We start from the raw sequence: 10,539 nt of genomic DNA on the forward strand, positions 1-10,539 counted from the left end.
TAATAAACTGTTTCTGATCAGACCTTCTTCATCTCTGTGCACTGGGTATCTGACTCGCTTGCTCCCCCTTGTATTTTAAAGAATCTTTCTTTTTAGCAGGACATTCTGGTGCGACTGCTTTAGTGTCCCCATGTGTTACACATGGACTGATCATTAATCTGTCTGAATGCCAGTTTGGGTTGCCAGTTCTCGATTTCCTGGGACACTGGATTTCCGCCGAGGGCGCGGTTCTGTTGCCTGACAAAGTCCAAGCTGTTTCAGATTTTCCGCGTCCCACGTCTGTTAAGGCACTGCAGGAAGTTTTGGGGATGGTGAATTTTTACAACCGTTTTCTCCCCAGAGCAGCGCATCTGCTGCAGCCCCTTTATGGGGCGTTAAAAGGTAAGAAGGCTAACGACTCTGTTGACTGGTTTCCGGAATGCATCCAAGCATTTTCTGATGCTAAGTCGACGTTAGCTAATGCCACCCTTCTGACCCACCCATCCTCGCGGCGCAGATTGTGTTGACCACCAATGCGTCGGACATAGCAGTGGGTGCGGTGCTGGAACAGCAAATCTCGGGTGTCTGGCAACCGCTCGCCTTTTTCAGCTGTACACTATGAGACAGCGAGCGCAATTACAGCGTTTTTGACAGGGAGCTACTAGCTCTCCACCTGGCGACCCGTCATTTCTGATTTTTTCTTGAGGGTCGTCTGTGACCCAGATATCCTCGCGCTTAAATCCGCGCAGACGGGCCTCATACTGGAGGACAGACCTGTGCAGGACAGCGGCCCTCTCCTGGTCTGTAACGTTTCCACTGGCCATCCTCACCCGGTAGTTCCCGTTTCATGGTATCGCATATTTGACTTGGTACATGCTCCTTCTCATCCGGGGTCCGGGCCTCTGTTAACCTGTTCAGCTCTAAGTTTGTTTGGCCGGGCCTTCGCAAATCGGTGAAGGAATGGATGGCGGCGTGCATTCCATGCCAGCGTGCGAAGGTTCATATACACACCAAGCCAACTGCCCCCGGAGCAGTTCTTCAACCCCGGCAAAGGTTTCGATCATGTGCATGTTGATCTGGTGGGTCTTCTGCCGCAGTCACAAGGTTTTATGCACCTTTTGACTATGTTGACCCCACCACCCGGTGGCCGGAGGCAGTCCCCCTGGCGTCCACTACCGCAGCAGTGGTGGCCGAGGCGTTTTTATCAGCCTGGGTCTCGCGTTTCAGCACCCCCGCGGACATTACCTCAGACAGGGGCCCCCAGTTCGTTTCATAGCTTTGGTCGGCTATGGCTGATGGACTGGGGGCCAAGGTCCACCGCACAACCGCATACAGCCCGCAAGCTAATGGGATGTGTGAACGGTTCCACAGGTTGCTTAAGGCTGCTTTTCGCGCTTCCTTAAAGGATGGCAATTGGGTTGACCGCCTCCTGTGGGTTTTGCTTAGGCTGCGCTCTGCGGTTCAGGAGGATCTCGGCGCGTCCCCAGCGGAACTGGTGTTTGGTCAACCCCTCCGCATTCCTGTAGAATTCTTGCTCGAGAACCCTCCCCCCTGCTTCGATCCATCTGTGCTATCCTTCAACCCGCTTTTTGCACTCGCTTCGGGTTCCTGGTAGAGATGGCACGATACCACTTTTTTATGTCCAATACCGATATCATAAATTTGGATATCTGGCGATACCGATATGAATCCGATTATAGTGTTTTTTAATCAATAAATCTGTTTTTTAAATATCTTGCTGCATTTTGTATAAGTTCAAACTCAAGTTAAAAAAAATACTAAAGCTATTCTGTTATACCTGTATGCAAAAAAATGCACTGCACCCAAAATATTTCATAGTTCAACAATACTGATCAATCTAATAAACTTAAACCTGCTCCATCCTTCCTATTCTGGTATTTTAAAGAGTAAGCAACCTAACTAATAGGGTTGCAAACTCCCAGCATAAAAAAAAAGGAACCACCCCCCACCCCATGATGGTTAATCGACGTAATCAACTTTAATTTGATGCAGTGTGAAAAAAAATGCACAGAAATCAATTATTTTTCAAGAAATATTAAATAGATTCAACATCTTTCTTCAACAGAATTGCAGACTGCAAGATCGTAATGGACTTCTATACATTTTAAATCAGATTAAAACTTTGGGTGTAAGATTCAGATAATTATTTATTACAAGCTAGACATTTTAAATGAGAATAAGAAAGAAAAGTAGGTCTTTGTGCCCCCTTTTCCCTGTCCCTTTTCCCCTGGCTAAACTTTGCTAGATCCGCACCTGCACAGTTACCAGCCGTCAGCTACGTAAAAGAAGATCCTGGTGTACAAAGTAATATTAAATAAATTCTAACAACAGATTATCAAGCTTAAACGTGCTGCTGTTGTTCAGCCACTGGTTTCCTCTTGCTGGTGTGAAGTGGGCCAAAAACAAACAAGAAAGATGGACTCGCGACAGAAAAGCCGATCAGCTGATCATTGATCAGTTTCATGATTGAAGTAGCAGCAGGAGAGGGAGGGAGAGAGAAAGGCAGTTGCTCCATATGTCAGTTGTTAAGATTAACGCTGGAATGCTTTACAAACATTCAGAGATGAACTTACACACTTGCTTTACTTCTCTTTGGGATAACTTTCTCGGAGATGAAATGCTGGTTTGGTAGCGAGGCTCCAAATGCTCAACCAGACCACCGACAGGTCCCGCACACCACAGCCGCTCTATCAGGTGACGCATACTGCTCTGACGTGATAAGGTTATGGCCGAGTTTTGCCATGTCGCAAGTTTTGTGAGGTCCTTTTTTGATATTTAATGGATCGGATTACATTTTTTATTTCTCTCCGATATCCGATCCAGTAATTTAGGTCAGTATCGGACTGATACCGATACGTAATATCGGATCGGTCCATCTCTAGTTCCTGGTCTGGTGCACCATTGCCTGACTGACACTTTTGTTCCAAAGACTTTAGAGACTGCTAAGTTTGTTTTTGTCAGGCACGATGCCCACAGGACACCGCTGCAACTGCTGTACAACAGCCAATTTAGGGTTATCAAACCAGGCCAGAAACATTTTGTTTTGGATTTTTTGGGGGTCGTAGGGAGACTGTGTGTGTTGACAGACTTAAACCTGCACATATTCTTCCGGACAGTCATGTAGTGCCGGCCCAGGTCCCGCGCCATGGCCGCCCTCCTTCCACGGGGTTAACAGACCCCCCCAGGACTACCCCCCCAACCACCGGCGTTTGAACTTCCTCCTACCTTTCCTGCTCACCTTCACCAGCCTCGTTCACAGGATGGACCTTCCTCTGCCAGTTCTCTCAGTTCTGGTGAGTCAGTTAATAAAGTTGGAGTGAGACACTGACACCTCTCCTGCCGTCTTTACATACAGTGGGGCAAAAAAGTATTTAGTCAGCCACCGATTGTGCAAGTTCCCCCACTTAAAATGATGACAGAGGTCAGTAATTTGCACCAGAGGTACACTTCAACTGTGAGAGACAGAATGTGAAAAAAAAATCCATGAATTCACATGGTAGGATTTGTAAAGAATTTATTCGTAAATCAGGGTGGAAAATAAGTATTTGGTCACCTCAAACAAGGAAAATCCCTGGCTCTCACAGACCTGTAACGTCTTCTGTAAGAAGCTTTTCTGTCCCCCACTCGTTACCTGTATGAATGGCACCTGTTTGACCTCATCATCTGTATAAAAGACACCTGTCCACAGCCTCAACCAGTCAGACTCCAAACTCTGCCATGGCCAAGACCAAAGAGCTTTCGAAGGACACCAGGAAAAGAATTGTAGACCTGCACCAGACTGGGAAGAGTGAATCTACAATAGGCAAGCAGCTTGGTGTGAAAAAATCAACTGTGGGAGCAATCATCAGAAAATGGAAGACATACAAGACCACTGATAATCTCCCTCGATCTGGGGCTCCACGCAAGATCTCATCCCGTGGGGTCAAAATGATCATGAGAACGGTGAGCAAAGATCCCAGAACCACACGGGGGGACCTGGTGAATGACCTGCAGAGAGCTGGGACCAAAGTAACAAAGGTCACCATCAGTAACACACTACAATGGCAGGGAATCAAATCCCGCAGTGCCAGACGTGTTCCGCTGCTGAAGCCAGTGCATGTCCAGGCCCGTCTGAAGTTTGCCAGAGAGCACATGGATGATACAGCAGAGGATTGGGAGAATGTCATGTGGTCAGATGAAACCAAAGTAGAACTTTTTGGTATAAACTCAACTCGTCGTGTTTGGAGGAAGAAGAATACTGAGTTGCATCCCAAGAACACCATACCTACTGTGAAGCATGGGGGTGGAAACATCATGCTATGGGGCTGTTTTTCTGCCAAGGGGACAGGACGACTGATCCGTGTTAAGGACAGAATGAATGGGGCCAAGTATCGTGAGATTTTGAGCCAAAACCTCCTTCCATCAGTGAGAACTTTGAAGATGAAACGAGGCTGGGTCTTCCAACATGACAATGATCCAAAACACACCGCCCGGGCAACAAAGGAGTGGCTCCGTAAGAAGCATTTGAAAGTCCTGGAGTGGCCTAGCCAGTCTCCAGACCTCAACCCCATAGAAAATCTGTGGCGGGAGTTGAAAGTCCGTGTTGCTCGGCGACAGCCCCAAAACATCACTGCTCTTGAGAAGATCTGCATGGAGGAATGGGCCAAAATACCAGCTACTGTGTGTGCAAACCTGGTAAAGACCTATAGTAAACGTTTGACCTCTGTTATTGCCAACAAAGGTTATGTTACAAAGTATTGAGTTGTATTTTTGTTATTGACCAAATACTTATTTTCCACCCTGATTTACGAATAAATTCTTTACAAATCCTACCATGTGAATTCATGGATTTTTTTTTCACATTCTGTCTCTCACAGTTGAAGTGTACCTCTGGTGCAAATTACTGACCTCTGTCATCATTTTAAGTGGGGGAACTTGCACAATCGGTGGCTGACTAAATACTTTTTTGCCCCACTGTACCTCCACAACAGCATGATTTTGTCATTTTTCATTCAGTGATCTTATGTCCCATTAGATTAGGAGACTTTCAATTTGAATACATCTTTATTTATAGTAACACTTTCCCTTGAATGTTAAATGAGTGAAGTAAGACACACACATCTGTAAGCAAGACACTTCACCCGTCGCCTACTGATGGTGGTCAGAGGGCCCAGTGGCGCAGCCTCACCTCTGTCAGTGCGCCCCAGGGCAGCTATGGCTACAATGTAGCTTGCCATCACCAGTGTGTGAATGTGTGGATGACTGAATGTAGTGTAAAGCGCTTTTGGGTTCCTTAGGGACCAACTAAAGCGTTATACAAATACAGGCCATTTTCCAATTACAAAAAAAACAACGTGAAAGCAACGTGAACGAATATTGCCACACCTCCCTCCAAATGTGAACTATGACTGGTATCCAGAATTAACTATGGCCACAAAGATGCCTTGTTCACAGAGATAAGAAAATAGATGATTATTTTGCATAGAGCTAATCTAGGAAATGCCAGGGGCATTTGAGACGACAGCTCCATTTGAGGCTCTCTGTAAACTGGATCCAAGGGTGTATATTTAAAATTTTATGGTACAATCTAAACTATGATCTTTATGTTGTGTTACATTTTTTTGGTCACCTTTTGAATTCCTTATGGAAACGTTTTTGTGGGGGCAACACAACATATATAGCAACATTTGTACCATTACCTCAAGCATTTCTATAGTTTCATTTGAAGATGTTTACATAGATAAGAAACAAGATTGTAATCTGGCTGTTATTTTGCTTGCTTACCAGGGAAAAATGCAAATTAATGAAAGATGGCAACTTCATCTGCAGACATCATCTGCCAAATACAGTACAGACTACAGTACAAACATTAGGTCTCTCTCCTCCAAGTCTCTGTTAGTACATGACTTAATAATTGATCAACAAATTGACTTACTTTGCCTTACAGAAACCTGGTTTCAGCAGGGTGACTACACCCCCGAGTCATTCTAACTACCAGAAATCTCGAAGCACAGGCCGAGGGGGCGGTTTTAAGATTAGGCTTAAAACCTTCCTTTTTGCTAAAGCATATAGTTAGGGCTGGACCAGGTGATCCTGAATCCTCCCTTAGTTATGCTGTAATAGGTGTAGGCTCCTGGGTGTAGGCTCCATGATGCATTGAGATTTTCCTTTTTCAGTCACCTTTTTCACTCATTATGTGTTAATAGATCTCTGCATTGAATCATACTTGTTATTAATCTCTGTCTGTCTTCCACAGCATGTCTTCTATCCTGTCTTCCTTCTCTCAGCCCAACCTGTCTCCAAAGTGCTTGCTCATAGGGGGTCATATGATTTTTGGGTTTTTCTCTGTATGCATTATTGTAGGGTCTACCTTAAAATATAAAGCGGCTTGAGGCGACTGTTGTTGTGATTTGGCGCTACATAAATAAAACTGAATTGAAAAGAGCCCAAGGCCCTGTTCTTAGAACTATAGTCAGCTTTTGGAAGATGATTATTAGTAGCGGATAAGAAAAGGTCTCAGTTGCTTAATGATTGTGTTGTAGAGCCCACAAGACATAGACAGGGAGAGTGCTTTGAAAGCTAAAGTGACCATATAACTCACATTATAATTAGCATTTTATTAGAAGTTTCTGGCATCACTCGAAGGCAAATTTCTTCATTAAAGGCAGACAAACACTTTAAAAAATGCAATGTAAAAAAAACTATGCTATGATGTCACTGTACACAAGATCCTTGCTGGAATTTGACTTGTCTGAATTACAGTGGTTTGCAAAAGTATTCGGCCCCCTGAACTTTTCCACATTTTGTCACTTTACAGCCACAAACATGAATCAATTTTATTGGACTTCCACGTGAAAGACCAATACAAAGTGGTGTATACGTGAGAAGTGGAACAAAAATCCTACATGATTCCAAACATTTTTTAAAAATAAATAACTGAAAAGTGGGGTGTGCGTAATTATTCATCCTTCTTGCCCATTCTTCTTTGCAAAATAGCCCCAGCTCAGTCAGATTAGATGGACAGTGTTTGTGAACAGCAGTTTTCACATCTTGCCGAATACTTTTGTACTGTATTTTGCATTGTGCAGCTTGTCAATAGAGAGGTTGTCAGTTTATGAAAAGACGCATTTACAAGATAGGATAAATAAGCCAATAGTGTTGCATAACAATGACCCAGCACAATACAGGAGTGCATCTAGTAGATCCAGGAGATCCAGGAGAGATGCAATTATCTGAGGACTAAGTCAGTGTGGTCGGCTTCTCTGTGGTTCCAATGACGCTTCCTGTCACGACACCTTTAAAGACTGAACTTGGCTACAGAGCAGTAAATAACAGGGAACTAACCATCTTGTAGTGGAAACTTACTGAAATGCTGTTGTTTAGACTAGAATAGGGTGCCCGGTAATAAAACTGTCAAGGGCCATCTCCATTTTGAGATCTGCGGCAACGTGTCATGCAGGACGCATCTCCCTTCTAGAAGCAATTGTGTAAGAGAACAAAGTGTTAAATGGTCAACTGAGCAGTGTTGTGTTTTCCATCGGATGCCTCTGAGGAATCAAAAGAACTCGGCGAAGTGCTGATATTTAACAATCTCCAGCCTAAATTACTGAATCTATTCCTGTTCGTTTTTTTTGTGTGTGTGTGAATTCTTTTAATACTTTGCCTTGTTACTTCCAAAAAAAGACTATCATTTGAAGGTTTGAGTTCTCAGACTCAAACCTTCAAATGATAGTCTAGCATGTTTTTAAAGAGCCCTGCAAGGGATATTGGAGAAAGAAAAAAAGAAGAGACCACTATTATCACAAATGGCAGTGGCCACGAGGCTGCCTTGTTCACAGGAAAGAAACCAGATTATAATCTTGCTTTGTGCTTATCTGGACCATGCCGGGGGCATCAGAGAGGATGGTAGTACATCAGATGTTTATTTGCAAACTAACATGCAAATTAACGAAATGTATCAACTCTGTTACACCATCTGTTGCAAAATACAGTACACAGCCCGAGGCTGGAGACTCATAATCCAAAGGTTATGAAAGTGCTCTATGTGAGCTTAAAATTACCCACTATTTTTTTTTCTTTTTTTTTTTAGAAAGTCTTTCAAAGTAATTTTTGATAAGTTTTAGAGTTTCAATGTACATGCTCAATTTTTTTGTGCAATATTGTATCTCAAAACTTGCTGTGCAACACAGGGTGAAATTATAATTCTTCAAAGTTGGTATGATTTGTCACTTTCCATCAATGCAAGGGAAAAAATATATCATGAATCAAAGTACAGCTGAACTGAGTTTCAAACATTTCTTTTACCAATAAATAACTGAAAAGTGGGGTGTGCGTAATTATTCATCCCCCTGAGTCAATAATTTGTAGAACCACCTTTTGCTGCAATTACAGCTGTCAGTCTTTTAGGGTATGTCTCCACCAGCTTTGCACATCTAGAGACTGAAATTCTTGCCCATTCTTCTTTGCAAAATAGCTCCAGCTCAGTCAGATTAGATGGACAGCGTTTGTGAACAGCAATTTTCAGATCTTGCCGAATACTTTTGTGCTGTATTTTGCATTGTGCAGCTTGTCAATAGAGAGGTTGTCAGTTTATACCTTACAGAAACCTGGTTGCAGCAGGGTGACTACACCCCTGAGTCATTCTAACTACCAGAAATCTCGAAGCACAGGCCGAGGGGGCGGTGTGGCAGCAATTTTTCACACCAGCATATTAATCAACGAAAGACCACAACAGACTTTGAACTCATTTGAAAGCCTGATGCTTGGCCTTGTCCACCCCAGCTGTAAAACTGAAAAACCTGTCTTACTTGTTATCATCATCTTCCACCTGGACCTTACACTTTTTTTTAGACTTTTTGTCTGATTTAGTTCTCAGCTCAGATAAAATAATTATTGTGGGTGATTTTAACATCCATGTAGATGCTAAAAATGACAGGCTCAACATGGCATTTAATCTGTTATTATACTCAATTGGCTTCTCTCAAAATGCTCAAAAGCGTTGTAACTAAGTTTAAGAATATAATCCACCCACTGTTATCATCTTCAATGCCCTGTACCAACATAGAGCAGAGCAGCTATCTGAACACTACCACATCAGAGGTCGATTATCTTGTTAATAATTTTACCTCCTCACTACGTACGACTCTGGATACTGTAGCTCCAGTGAAAACTAAGGTCTCTAATCAGAAGTACCTGACTCCGTGGTATAATTCTCAAACACGTACCCTAAAGCAGATGACTCGTAAGCTGTAGAGGAAATGGCATGTCACAAATTTAGAAGATCATCATGTAGCCTGGAGAAATAGTCTGTTGCTTTATAAGAAAGCCCTCCGCAAAGTCAGATCATCTTACTATTCGTCACTGATTGAAGAAAATAAGAACAACCCCAGGTTTCTCTTCAGCACTGTAGCCAGGCTGACAAAAAGTCAGAGCTCTTTTGAGCCAACCATCCCTTTAACATTTAGTACTAATGACCTCACAAACTTCTTCACAAATAAAATGTTAACCATTAGAGAAAAAATTACCATTACCAGTAATCATCTCACAGATGTAATATTATCTACAGCTACTCTTAGTACCATTGATATTCATTTACTCTTTTTCTCCAATCGATCTTTCTGAGTTAACTTCAATAGTTACTTCCTCCAAACCACCAACGTGTCTTTTAGACCCCATTCCTACAATACTGCTCAAAGAAGTCCTGCCATTAATTAATTCGTCGATCTTATATATGATCAACCTATCTCTAATAATCGGCTATGTACCACAGGCCTTCAAGCTGGCTGTAGTTAAACCTTTACTTAAAAAGCCATCTCTAGACCCAGCAGTCTTAGCTAATTATAGGCCAATCTCCAACCTTCCTTTCATATCAAACATCCTTGAAAGAGTAGTTGTCAAACAGCTAACAGATCACCATCTTAATGGCTTATTTGAAGAGTTTCAGTCAGGTTTCAGAGTTCATCACAGCACAGAAACAGCTTTAGTGAAGGTTACAAATGATCTTCTTATGGCCTCTGACAGTGGACTCATCTCTGTGCTTGTCCTGCTAGACCTTAGTGCAGCATTCGATACTGTTGACCATAATATCCTATTAGAGCGATTAGAACATGCTGATGACACCCAGCTCTATCTATCCAGATAACACACACCAATTAGTTAAACTGCAGGAATGTCTTTAAGACATAAAGACCTAACTTTCTGTGCCTAAATTCAGATAAAACTGAGGTTATTTTACTCGGCCCTGAAAATCTTAGAAAAATGGTATCTAACCATATTCTTACTCAGGATGGCATTACCTTGGCCTCCAGTAACACTGTGAGGAACCTTGGAGTCATTTTTGACCAGGATATGTCCTTCAATGTAGTGACACATCCGTATGTGATTTCAGCACACGTCCCTGTGAATTTAATTGGCAGAGACTTGCTGATTAAAAAAAGACTATAATTTGAAGGTTTGAGTTCTCAGACTCAGAAATAAAAACAATTTCTTCAAGCATGCTTTTACGAAGCCCTGCAAGGGATATTGGAAAAAAAAAGAAAAAAAGACACCACTATTATCACA

Source organism: Neolamprologus brichardi, chromosome 3 (assembly GCF_056152115.1).
Source record: "Neolamprologus brichardi isolate AB-2024 chromosome 3, ASM5615211v1, whole genome shotgun sequence".
NCBI classification, from domain to species: Eukaryota; Metazoa; Chordata; class Actinopteri; order Cichliformes; family Cichlidae; genus Neolamprologus; species Neolamprologus brichardi.